Source organism: Anopheles arabiensis, chromosome 2, assembly GCF_016920715.1.
Source record: "Anopheles arabiensis isolate DONGOLA chromosome 2, AaraD3, whole genome shotgun sequence".
Classification (NCBI taxonomy): Eukaryota; Metazoa; Arthropoda; class Insecta; order Diptera; family Culicidae; genus Anopheles; species Anopheles arabiensis.
Genome location: NC_053517.1, coordinates 7,019,908 through 7,033,426, shown reverse-complemented (window position 1 = coordinate 7,033,426; position 13,519 = coordinate 7,019,908). Strand labels below are relative to the sequence as shown.

The following is a 13,519-nucleotide window of genomic DNA, read 5'->3' as shown; positions in this document are numbered from 1 at the left end:
TATGGAAACTGTTTTCTTGCCGCTCCGTTCCTTTCTTGTTCCGTCTCTCTCATTTTTTCTTAAGAATGGATTCTTAAACTCATCGTTGTTTTTCGTCCTTCTTCTTGGAGATTTCCTTCGCCGAATGTGTGCGCGGGGTTGTAATTTGTGAAGTCAAGCTTCCTAAATGGTGGGCGTTGGGGTGAGGCATTCCTGGAACAGGGCGCAACCATTCAATGGCGTTCTGGAGAGTGAGGGGAAACACATTTCAAGGTTCGTTTGGGCGAATCGTTTGAAAGTGCAAAACGGAACATGATGCGGGAGCGTTACGCGCCGTTGCTACTGCCCCACAAAGTAGTGACATATGGTGTGGCCATCGTTACAATTGGTCGTATTTCATCAATCAAACTATTATAAACTATTCCATGCCCTCCATTCATCCGTGCGGGCAGTAGTGGGCTCCGAACGTGCCTCATAAAGGAAGAGATTTAGATCAATTCCCAGACATTGCACCGCTGGAGGCTAACGCACGGTCAGACTGCATGTTATTCCCTTGAGCAACTCTCAAAGCAAATCATAGCCGTAGATGGTTAAAAATATTGCATCCTGATTGCACTTGGCCCCGCCGGCAGCGTGTACCACGAAGTGGCTCTTGCGGTCCACTCGGGATGACTTCCAATTTGCCATCAACCACACACACACACGCACGCAATGCACGATTGCAGCAACCAAATGCGACTGAGTCACACACAATTGAGCATCCTGAATGCCGGTTAGCCGGTTAATTCTTCCCATATTCTCTGCATTGTCTTTTACTGCGTGGATTATGCTCTGCTCGTCCGGCTCGGCGTCAGTTTGCGGGTCTCTGCACTTGTGAGTTAATATTTGCATGTTATTGTATCATTAAGTTCATTCAGACCATGCTCCCTCCACGCCATTACCGGTGGGTTTGGTCGGCTTTGCCGCGGGAATTGCAATAATAGTACCCATGGAAATTATCTTCCGCACGACCACGAGCAGGCAGTAGCGCAGTAGCCGCTGCGTTTGCGAAGGAAATGCAAGAAATTTTCGGCAGTCGGGTAAGTGCTACTTACCGCGCCGTGGTGGTTCTTTGCCGTTAGGAAGGCATTTGGAGCCGACATCGGCTGTACACTTCTTGCGCCACAGCATTTCGCAGGAGATCCTGCAAAAAAGCGACCTCGTACATTCCCATGAGCACTTGCCGTGGGAAGTGGCTTGTGGGAAGAACAATGCAAGGATCTGCGCCTTTCGCGCAACATACAATGCTCTTGCTAAGGATTATGAATTGTATCCCACCATCGCCACTGCCTCTCGGGCTGTGTGTGTGTGTGTATGAGTGTCTTGAGGCGATTTTTGTGGGTCAATTATGCTGGCGCAAGTTTGAGTTCACGATTTTTTGGCCGCCAAACGTCTCAAGGCTAATGATTCATCCGCCTTTAGTCCGTGGGTCTTCCCGGGCACCGTGTGGTGTGTTGGCCTCGCTCGCTGATGTGGCCGGGTTATTAATTTTTATCCCGAGATCCTCCTCCGAGGCTTAAGTCATTGAGAAGTTTTTGTTTTCGGTGAGGAGTCTTCCAACGCTCGCAAAAAAAGAAGAACGCCAAAACCGAACCCGATCGCCACGAATGCAGCTCTTATCGTTGAGCTGAATGGATTTGGCAGTGGCGATTAGTGCAAACTCGTGCATCGTTGCACCGTCTCCCGATCTCTCGGATCCCTTTTGCCGCCGATTCCCTGGTGAAACAGGGTTGTGTTTTTGTTTTAAGTGTGCAGACGAATAGCCGTTGCCACTGGTTCGGCTTGCGTACCCCAAACGGACGACCATCAATACGGTAGGGCCACACAAACCCGGGTAGTCGGCAAGCATATAATTTCCGGCTGTTGCTTCATTCCTTTTCTTGTGGCTTGGGTGGCTTTGGTACCGATCTGCCCCGCGCAAACGGGGCTCAATTTTTCGCGACCAGTTGAACCAAACGTATCCAACACGTATCGGTTCGGTTGATATGTTGCCTTCCGTAGCACGATTGAAATCTAATAAAATTTGTACAATTGAGAAAATTAGCGATTTATTGCCGCAGCAATTTCGAAACAAATAATCTTTTGCTTCGTCTCCCCCCGGGACGCAGTTATCGTTGTGGCGCAGCAGAGGTTTGGGCAATGATAATTTTAAGTGATATTTGGCAAATTTATGTTTCTTCTGCTTTGTTTTACAGCTCCATTATACGCACTGGCTCTGGTGTCCATTGTTAGCATCGCTATAATTGGCTGACGAGCAATAAAAATAACACTCCGAGAGGTACGCTGTCATTATTGAAATTGAAATAATTCCGCAGATGAAATGCTTTGCTTCTTTGGCACAAACATTTGGCAAATGGTACTGTTATATACAAAATTCCTACAATCACTTATTTTCTACAGGGTTCGCTGAGTACTACATTGCAATCGCAAACCTTTTGTGTGGTGAAACCGTGAAGCTCTAAGTGATTACGACACAAAACTCAATCGGGATGAAAGCAATCAATCATTCGCCTGCCTTCCCTGAGTGAGTGAATGTGCAGAACAGCAGAAATTAATTGATAACCGAAAATTGCTGCCAACGGCCAGAAAATTGAAATGACAAGTCGCATAAATACCCGCGCGTTGACGGATAACGGTGGTGGTGGCGTTGGGGTTTTGAACCGTACTGGAGGCTACAAGTGGGTGGCGCGTTTAAAAAAACGGGAGCGAGGAAGAGGGGCAGAGAGGGAGAAAAAGAGCAAAAAGGATACAACAACAAAAATATGCTTCCATCCCCCCCCCTCCCAAGGTCCCTAGGGGTGGGATAACAATTGTGCTGTGTCGGGACGCGGGCGAGGGAAACTGGCTGACAGGGCGACCAGCTGTGGCTAGAAGTCAAGTACAAAGTAAACTTTTCCCCGGGTGTCGTTCGGTTTTCATTTATCATCGATCTCGTCCCATCCAATTGCCCGAAGGGGATGAAGGCGGACGGAACGGTGGCGCAAGGTGGTGGCCCATCCTTACACCTGCACAAGCAAACGGCTATCGAGGGGCTGCAACGTTACACAGTTGCGAGAAATGTTGCGTCTCTAACGGTTTTGGGTGCGTGAGCGGCAATACCTTTACTGTGAGAGTGAGAGAAACCCGGGCCGGCACATAGATGAGTACCGGTGGGACCGGTGAAACAGCAACGGCATTGAACAACAACAACTTTAAGGTCAGGTTTTGTTACAAAATCTCTTTTATATTGAAAAATGTTTCACGAGTTTGAGTGGCCACAATTTATCTCAAAGCATTTTGTTGGAAAGTATTCAACACCTGAGTTGTCGACATCAAATCATACAGCTCAAACGTTTCTCCGTACCTATTTGATAAAGGGTTCGACACCCTTGCTTTGTATGCGAAAGAATCGGTAGCAACGGCAGCGTGAGTGCCTATGGAGTTCCCATTATCCCTCAGTGCGAAAGTGTATACATGGGCGGGTGGGTTATTCTCGTGAGCTAAAATTTGATTAAATATCTGTGTCGTATGACGAGAAGTTAAACGGCTTATTTGCGATATCATATACATAAATAAAAGGAAGTTACATTTAATTCATGGAACATTCTTTGTCACATTCTTTGCCGTCCTAGTATGTTCAGAAGGCCACTGTTTGTAGTGAAATAACTTTGACGTATATGGAAACAACATCTAAGCGATGTAATTTAAAGCAACATATCACACACAATAATTTATAAATCATAACTAAAATTATTTGTACGTGCCTAAAACCTTCTTTACAAAAACGTAGCTCACTGGAGTAACTCACCGTTCGCTGCTTGGGAAGTTCGCTGGCTCTCGTGTCGTCGCATCGTGCCCACATGTTGCACGCGCACGGCTCTCGGTTCGTTTCGGTGGGGTCCGATGCTGCATCTCCATCGCAACGGTCGGCAATTCGCGTCCGGCAGGCAGCAGAGTCGAACACGAACCGAATAGAGCGTGCGTAAAGTGAACCGTTTGCCAAGGGGACTGCACACCGGAACGACCGCGGAAAAACGTTGCACACGTTTTTTCCCGGCACCGCTTGTGTGTTGTTTTCCCGCACGGGGCCGATACGAAGAAAACCCTCCCGGGAGGTTTACCGTGTGTGTGTGTGTGTGGTAGTGCGTGAGTGTGCGTGCGTGTGAGTGCCACTGGGCCCTTTCTCTGTGTAAGGAAGCTTAGTTGCAGCCCCGTTGTACATTGGCAGTGTGCCGTGGAGTACGTTTCGGGTTACACCAGCGATTGAGGCGTGATTGTTTTCACCACACATAAACACCGGCCAGCATTGCCGGTGGTGGATGCATTTGTTATGCGCCGCGGGTGGATCTAGTGGCATTATCGTTGCTGTGTAAGCTACCAGGGGGAGGGCTTCGTGCTAGTGTCTGGATAGTGCTACCGTCTGCTGGGCAGTGTGTTAACAGCACATGTGTTGTGTAGCCGTTTCTATCGTGCTGCTGGTGATCTAATTTTGCAGTGTGCAGTGCGTTTTTCCGTTGCGAAAGGAAGATAGTTTGATAATTGATCGCTTACAATTGGGTGCAGCCTAGGTGGTCTGCAGTTTTGTGTGCTGTGCTGAGGAGGTGATCCGGCCGGGCGCAGTGACTAGTGCGCGCGTTGGTGGTGCATTCGATTGGAGCGCAGAAGTCGGCGTACGCAGCTGAAAGGATGAAAGTGAGATTGGCGGATTAAATCAAAACGGAAAAAATACAAAAAGGTAATAGAAAGATGCGTGATTAACAGGGTGAAGCTTAGTGGGAAAACAAGCATTCCATCGCTCTTGCTGCGTGATTCGGCATTGGGTGGATGTTGGAGTGGGAACGAAGGCAAAGAATGAAGGTAGATGCGGCTCCGTTTCCAAAGCCCGATCGAAAGTGGAAGTGTGTGGGCATCGATTGTCTTTTGTTAATTAGCCTTTTGCCTGCACGGGGGAAACATAATCACAGTTTCTTCGATGCTTCTCACAGAGGCTGAGTACGCGCGCTACTAGCTAATAATGTATGGGAACGATCGTTAGGGCTGTGCTGATGAGGATGATCACGCTAACGATAATGTCCATCTGCAGTGAAAGTACACGCCGTTCTTTAGCGCGTGATAAGGCAAGTGCGTTAACCAGAAATGTGATGTGGTTTGTAATGATGACTGGGTCCTGGCATTGCCCGTTTAGTGCGTTGAACGTGAAAGTGATCCCGCGCGTCAAACAATGGGTCGCGTTTAGTGAGGTGAGCCGCCACACAAGGCAAGATCTTCGGCGGGATGGATTCTGGAGATTACAGACCCAAGAGCATTGTGTCCGTTGGTGCGTTGCATTTTGCGCGTCTTTGAAGTCATTCACCAGGCGTGTAGATTCGTGAGAACACATTAGTGAGAGCACAAGGTGCAAAAGGTTTCGGAACAAAACAGTACAAAACGTGGAAAAGATGAGACGGTCGGTTCGGTGGAGGAAACCGTTCTCAGCATTGTCTGGTGAAGCTTCGGTGGACCCGTCTCTTGGCGGTGAAGGTCTTCTACATTTTCGGCTTTCGGTTGTTTGAACGATGTTGAGACCTCAAGAGACTCTAAGGCAGTGTGTAGTGTGAAAATTTAACCCAAACTGTCTGTGGCTTTTTGTTTGCTAACAATAACAACCTCGGGAGGTGTCGATACATCACATTCAACCATTTTACATTACACACAAATAAAAAGTAATGATTCTTAATATAAGAAAAAGCTCTCTTCCTTTGTAAAGTCACAACTAAAGCACATCTTCCCAACAAACATGCAAACACCCTCTCAAACAATTGATGAGAACTCTCGGCTGGGAAAGGTCACCGGGGTCCCAAAGGCTAGTAATTAAATTGTTCCTCCGCCAGCAAGCATAGTTGCATAGTTGCTCGTTGTACAGCACATTACCCGCTTGTTGCTTGTAAATGGCAAAAAAGACAAGCAAACAGTGAAATGCACCAACAAAGGCACTAATTGTTTGTCTGGCTCTGCGAGGTTTGTTCCAAAAATGTTGGACCCGGCGCGCATAATTAAAAGCCATCCCGTGCGAAGGCGTAACAATAGCACTGTGTGTGTGTGCGTTTGAATCTTCCGCGAACCGGGCAAGGGATGATGTTGCTCCGCGACAGCAAATTGGCATCTCCCACGCGGCAGACGCGATTTTGGACGGCAGCGCTATTGTTGAGATGCCTGACTTTTGGAAAACTCTGTTGGGAAACTCGAGCAGTCCGAGGCTGTCCACGGCTACTGACAGAGTTGAAGAAGCTGTGCTGAACGTCTCACAACAAGCCGGAGAGGTCACGAGATTGGATCATTTGATTAATGGACACGATTGCTAATTAGTCATTGCTGCAGTCTGATGGGAAGAGATAGGCGAACTTAAAACAGGGATCGTAGTTACGCTATGCTTTAATTGCAGCGTCTGTCAGGGATAAAGCTAGCCAGACCTCGCTAGCCGCTAGACACTGCACCAAAATCGTAGCTCATCGTCAGCAAAGATGTCGAGAGATGATCAAGCTCGTGGTACAACCTGTTGGGCGAGGCGCTCCGTTCTGTGGGCAAACAGTTCTAGAGCAAAACTAACCAATCTCGTAGAAGTAGACCGATTTGAAAACTCATTAAAATTTCATCAGAAAAATCCCGCCCACTCACACATTTACAAACACACGTAGGAGCAAGGGTCGAAAAAGGGTTTTTCTCCCATCGACTGTCTCGGGAGGTCCAAACGCCCCAGTGCCCGAGCATGACACTGCATGACTCGGCTTTGAAACGAAAGCCAAAACAGACGACTTAGTAATATCGTGAAAGTTTTTCAATTAAAATTAATAATTTCACCTCCCTGTGTGCTCTCTTGCGCTCTCTTTAGAAAAACCACGCTCGTTAGGTGGGCAGCCACCACCAGGAACTTTGTGATGTGGAGTGGTGGAAGTCATTCGTCGCTGATCCAAAACGTATGCTCTGTCAAGCCAACAGGTACAAGGCACACGTTGCGGATTTCGTGTGCAGGGGGCGTCATCATAGCAGGTGGATTATGCAGGTATCATCATTAGAGAAGGAGACAGGTAGACAGTAAAAAACCGCAACTACAGTGTGCGCAAGTTTGCTGCACATACGACAAATTGCAGCAGCACAGAGCGCAAGAGCTCAGTTCTGGTGGTTAACTTTCTTGGGGAAGGATTCCGCGTCGTTGCTTCACTTACATCATCGCTGTTGCTCGTGTTTAGGAAAGCCTGTACACACTGTATAATTAATTCGCTGCAACAATGCCTCTCGAATTTCGTCCTTTGCTCGATGTGCTTGTTGATGAGAGTTAGGCAATGGCAGCTTACATACAGCCATTCCCACGGCACGGTACGATACCTCCCTCTCCCAGAACCTCAGAGTCGCAAAAACATCTCCGATTACTAAACAAGCGCACAAAACAAATACATCATCCGTTATCGGTACCAATTTGTTACGTTGCTGCCGGGGAGCTTTGTGGTCTACCAGGAACTCTCCACCCCTGTGTGCTGTGATTATTAGATTGATACTTTCATCTCCGATTCGGCAGGGGCCCGATCATGCGGCGGCGTGTATCACATAATCACGGAGGGCCCATATTTCACCGGTAATCTCGGCAAGAATTGGTTGCTTTTTATTCGTTCGTTGCTGCGACTGCGGCCGTAAGATTAGAACGCCCCGAAGGCAGTATATCCGTAGATGGCGCCTCAGTGGATGAGGTAGTCACGCGATAGAGCACCGGCTGAAGAGCAACGCGGCGATGCGGCCGGTGCGGACGGTGAGATTTATCTGTTTACTCAAGAGGAGAGAAAAATTTGGCTGACAAATTGATTCATGCAGGTTAGGTTGTTTTGTTTGCTGTGGCGTTTGCCGTGTGGGAGTTTCTTTTTGTATGTGTGTGTGTGTGCCATAATCGAATGTTGTTGATAAGCGAGGCGATGGGTAGTTAAATTGAATTATCCTAATATATTGACTGAAGTTTGGAGTTATTCGATTTCGCAAAGAAGTCTTCGTCTTTGCAGAGTGACGGGGCGGGATTACTGTTGGAGATTGAAAAATAAGTCGGTACGAACGAAAGACACAAACAAACGTTAATTTAATGTCATCTCAAAAGTTGTCTGTGGAGCTGTCTTCAACAAATCCTACAAAAATGACATTTTTAAAGGTGGGTTTAAAGAAGAACGCAACGCAAGCGCCAGGAAAGAGAATTCGAAAGGACATAATTAAACATTCCTTTCAAATGTTTCGTTTCAAACCCGTGGCAATTCGTTGAAGCATATTATTCGGCCTATTTAATTGTTGCCAATTAAAACCGAACTGCTACCCCCAAACCCCGCCCATTAGCTATTGCAGAAAAGGAATGCGATCAAACACCGGCCCTGCGGACTCAACCGAAACGACTCCGCTGACCATCACCACTGGTTGCATATTTTCTTCCGATGATTAATTTATAAATTACCAAAGGCAAAGGATCGTGTCACCGTAGAAAGAAGTGACTGCGGCAACAATGCAAACGAAGAGAGACACAAGACGAGGCACAAAAGCACTCCGCGAAACACACCCACGATTTGCTCGGTGAAGCGCTCCAATTAGTGGCGTTTTTGATGGACTCGCCGGGTCGCTTTGAAGAGTGCCGTATTTGTACTTTTAATTTGATTTCTTCAAATTGCCCGGTTCGAGCACGAGTCCCACTGCCCTTAAGGACATCAGAAACAACAACAACCATTAGCAGTGGCGTATGGTCGTGTGTGGGAGAATTGAAAGTTCGCTTTTCCGGAAGGGGCCAAGGTTGAGTGCGTCCCGTTTGGAAAATTATGTACTTAGAGTGGAGCAAAGAAGCAAGACACCGGCGCCGCCCAACTAGATACGACAAGCTTATCACAACACAAGGGAGTAGGAGGAATAGCGAGGAGGGAACAGTATGTTTTCATACAGGGCAGCAACAGTTGCTTTTATTTATCTTTGCCCCCGGTGTGCACGCATCGGGATTTGAATTTTGCTCGAGTCAAGAAGCGAAAAGCGACTCTCCTGTGTGTACATCGCTCTGCGACAGGCGTTTTCAAGTTTTTTGGCCGTGCCATAATATTTACTCTAGCAGTGAGCTCAAGCAAGACGCGGCGTGGGCAGCACATGGATTTGGATGGCCGCAACACGTGGATACAGAAGAGATCCATTAGAGTGATACGCTTGAACGATCATGTTTTTCCTAGGTAAATGATTGGGGCTAATGTTTTCATTTTCAATGTGAGTCCTACAGAGGAGGAAATGCTCAGGACAGTATCCTCAGCCAGAAGATAACAATTGTGTATGTTTGTGCATGTTTATGGTTCTTGCAAAGAGCACCAAGTTCGTTCGTACGTTCCTTCATTCGCTAGCCAACACACGAAATCGTTCCACCAAGGAAGGAGTTTATTCTCCCATTTTTCACCGAAGCGTTACTGCAAACCGGACCACCCTTTAGCTCGAACGGGTCATCCCGCTGCCCATTCCAACTGCTTCAACTGTAGCCCGATAATTTTCCAGATGAATAAATAATGAGGCAGTTTCCGATGAGATTTCCCCAACCCAACGTACCGTCCCTTTGTCCGTCCCAAACCGGACACGCACGCACGCTGAATTACGGTCGTTATCTAATTTTCTCCCGTGTGTTTCGTCGTGTGCGGCTGGCCATTTCTTTTCACTGCTGAGTGTATGTGTGTGTCAGTGCTCCGGAAAACCCTACAGGTCGCGGAAAATCAATGACCAACGGAAATGGGATGAAAGCGGCATCTTCTCATCTCCCTCCTCTGTTCTTCCTGTGCGACCGCTTACAAAACAACAAACAGACGCTTTTCCGATTGTTCCGTGTAGAGTAGAGTTTGTCGACACAAACGCAGGCATACAGAGAGGTAAAAAACGCCCCCGGACTGCAATCATCGCCCCTACAACAAATGATAGTCCACAAGCGAAGCGATCGTGTAACATCCCTTTCCAGATTTGGGCGTCGGCGAAAAAAAAAGGTGACTTGAAGCTAGAGCAAACATTTCCCCCAAAACCCTCGAGAGAAGAAGAAAGAGAGAACGGAAAAAAAGGATGAGTGGTTGTGGGATGCGCACAACCCCGGCGATATGTTTCCGGGTTGTTTCCTTGCGCTCGAAGCATGACGCTGACAGGCGAACGATAGCGAAAGATTTACGTGCCCTTCCGTGGCCGGGCGAGAGCTGGTAGCGAAAGGATATTTCATATTTTCCTACCTCCTCCCGACACACAGAAACGTGTATGTGCTCGCGTTGAACGCGTCTAATGGGCATGAAGCTGTTATTTAATGCTTTATTCACTATTTCGTGAGTGTGGGAGAGTGAGCGTGAGCGAAGTGTGTGTGTGTGTGTGTCTAAAGGCAGGAGGAAATACGATGACAAGCCTTGTTTCCGTTGCTTCCGATGTGCCGGAATCAAATTCATCCTGCAGTTACAGCCGTTTGTGGGTGACGTTGGGAAGCAGATTCTTCCGTGAGTATCGAGTTACGGATCAGATCGAACGCACGCACACACACGAGCGAAGGTATAATTTGATTCGAATGGGAGTGGAGGGCGCCCCTCTACATTGATGCAAATTGACACCATGGCGATAAAAAGGGGAATGATTGGAATGGTTGGAAAATGTAGCCGAACGTCTGCCAGGAACATTGTCTGGAAGGATGGCAACGAAATGTCAGGTAAGCTCCCGAAAGCACATCAATCGGCCATTGTTCGGAGCAGCACACTGAGATGGGTATTGCAAAGTTGTCAAGTTGTTGGTCGAGTTACTACAGCTGCATTCTTGCAACATTTGGACAGATTTCTTTTTTGATATTCGAACGTACTACAGCAAAACTGTTGCTCGGCTCGTCGTGCGGGATCGAAAAAGGAAACCCAATTTCCATCCAGGGATTTTAGATGTTCACACTAATTGACAGAAACGAGGCGAGCGCAGAGACGCAGGCCAGGTCATGTGTGTGTCGGATGTTGATGGCCGAAAGATAAAGATTTTCCCCCAAATCCAACAGCATGCGGGAAGAAAATGCAATTTTCTCCGGGATTGGAGCGAGGGCCATTGCTTTCATTTCGCCCGCAATGGGGATGGCAGGGCAGGCTGTCCATCAAGCTTGTTGTTTGAGGCTTTCTGCCATTCCCTTCGCTCGTTTCGCTCCCTTCCAATAGCGTACACAGCGGGAATACTTTGGCCGGACGAGGACGATACGCTTCACGAAATTTGCGGGGAAAAACCGACCGACCGGAGCGATGATGGAACACAGCTCCCTATGCTGTTAGTGGTCGCCATTGGGGAAATACACTAGCGAGATGCTGTGCAAGAGAAAATGAAATGAATAAAAACGAAAATCTGTCCACTTCCTGCTTTTCCTTCCTGGCGCACGAAAAGTCTGACGAACTGACCGGGATTGAACCGATGCTGGGAGGAAGACTTGCTCGATCCACGCCAGGGGGAGTACGGTGTCTTAATGAATAAATTAGCAATATTTCCTCCAACCCCCCGCGCTGGAAACTACTTCCCAAGAACGTCGAAGAGGAAAATTAGACCTGTTTGCTTTGTGCGTTTGGGTGTGTGTGTGTGTTGTAGGATGCGGTAAAGAAAATGTGGCAAACGCTTGTGGGACTAATTATTTTCTTTCCGCAAACAACAGGCAACAGGGTGTGATGCGAGAAGCGAGGCGCAGCAAATTTGCTCCTTATCGATTGCGAGACGCGTTAACGGCAGGGAACGGCCACGACGAGCGAGCAGAGGATAAACCGGGTAATGGGCAGGCACACCACAACCATGGGGTGTGACATTGTAACACTTCAATCCCCTAATCAGCCGTTTGTTCGTCGTCCCTGGTCCTATCCTCTCTACGCGCGCGTCAACGGGCGCGTCAGCGCAATTGGGACGGGTGACGAGCGGCACACTTGTGTCAGCGATGCTGTCAGCGGACACGGGAACAGGCCCGGGCCGAGATACTTCCGCTAGTCGTCACTGGTCCTCCCAAGACAGGTTTCTTTTTCTGCTTCGCACGCTCCGGCAGAGCAGCGCACTTGTTGAACTTGTTATGCAAATAGCCTGCTGCCGTAGCACCGTGGTAATCGATTTGAAGATGACAAGCCATCTTACGACGATAACGATACGTGTGTGTGTGTGTGTGTTTGCCGGCTGAGTGACATACGAACGTGTTCGTTTAATAGTCGTCGTTTCAAGTTGACAAGTGAGAGGAACACACACGGTCGCGCTATGGCAAATATTGATCCCCGCGCGCAAAGTGTCACCGTCCTGTGGGCTGGGTGGCGTGTGTGTGTGTGTGTGTGTTTGGAGGTGAAAATGATAGCCTTTTTCTTTGCACGGGCGCATCCTTGTGCACATGGCCTTTTGCTCTTGCTTTTGTCGAGCGAAGCACCACTGTCTCGTTAGTGCCACCAGGCGGCGCGGTGCGCATAGGACGTGCTGCTGCTGCTGCTGGGAGTGGGCTGGAGCTGGGCGAAAGGGTGCAGCGATGATGTCTTGTTCATGTTTGTAGCACAGAAATATGATTCCCCGTTACTTCAACTTTTTTTTGCAACTGTCGTTGTCATCACTATTCCCGTATGCCCTTTGAAGGTTCGGGAAGAAAGAAATGAACATGCACACACAGACATAGTTTGCCCTTTGATCAGCGTGTCAGCCGAGGTGATGTCTTTCTTTGCCTGCGCTCCAAACGCCTTTGGACAGTCGCTGTTTGCTGGCATGCTTGATCCAACCCTTGTATATATCTCTCTCTCTCCGTGTGTCTGTCAACGATTGAAGTCTCTTTTTTTTGCTCTCTCTATCTCTGCCTCGGTGAGCTTAAAAAAGGGCTTTTGTAGCAGGTCGGATGCGTTCGCACACGGATGCATAAGGGTGTCGCGTTGCTTCCGGTCAGCGCACACACCGCGGCGTCGGGCTTATTCTAATGATATCTCGCGCGGCGGTGCGGACAAGCTATCGAGAACGCCGAGAAGCAGGGGCGGAAATAATCAACCGAAGATAATCCACGATGACGCACTAAAATCCCTGCACCTTCCACGCCCCCCCTTCATCCAATGATGATGATCTTACGCTTCATTCGGTTCGATTTTTCACCGGAGATTCGGAGCGCTGCTTAATCATGCGCTCCATCCTCCATCGCTGGACCCGTGGTGGTGGTGGTGGTGGTGGTGGTGGTCGGATGTTTCGGAAAGTTCTTTACCGTACACTGTTCGGTAGAACGGAAGAGGATAAACGGGTGGCATTAGTGAACCGATGAGAAGAAAAAAAGCCCACGACGGCCCCAACCAACGTGAAGGAAGTGAACTCACTGCTCGCTGCTGCCCGGGGAACGGGTTAACTCCGGGGGGGATGAACCGGTGGAGGAGGAGGAAAACAGAGAAAATACCGTTCATTCCCTGGGCCGGTCGTTCGTGTGTTTTTTATTTTTGCACTCTCCCTTTGCCTCTTCCGCACTAATCCGCGGCAAAGGTCTGTTTTATGCTCGCTTTATTTTCTTGCTCCTTCCCCC

The 13,519-nt window shown here is 48.5% G+C and overlaps 1 protein-coding gene across 3 annotated transcripts in view; it reads left to right on the top strand.

Annotated features, from left to right (window-relative positions):
• The first annotated feature begins 3,944 nt into the window (after window positions 1-3,944).
• LOC120894594 (band 4.1-like protein 4) overlaps window positions 3,945-13,519 on the top strand; it is a 92,544-nt gene continuing 82,969 nt past the window's right edge. For all 3 annotated transcript variants that reach the window (XM_040297281.1, XM_040297282.1, XM_040297280.1), the window contains exon 1: window positions 3,945-4,732. The gene's annotated coding sequence lies outside the window, so the exon portion shown is untranslated. The remainder of the gene's footprint in view (window positions 4,733-13,519) is intronic.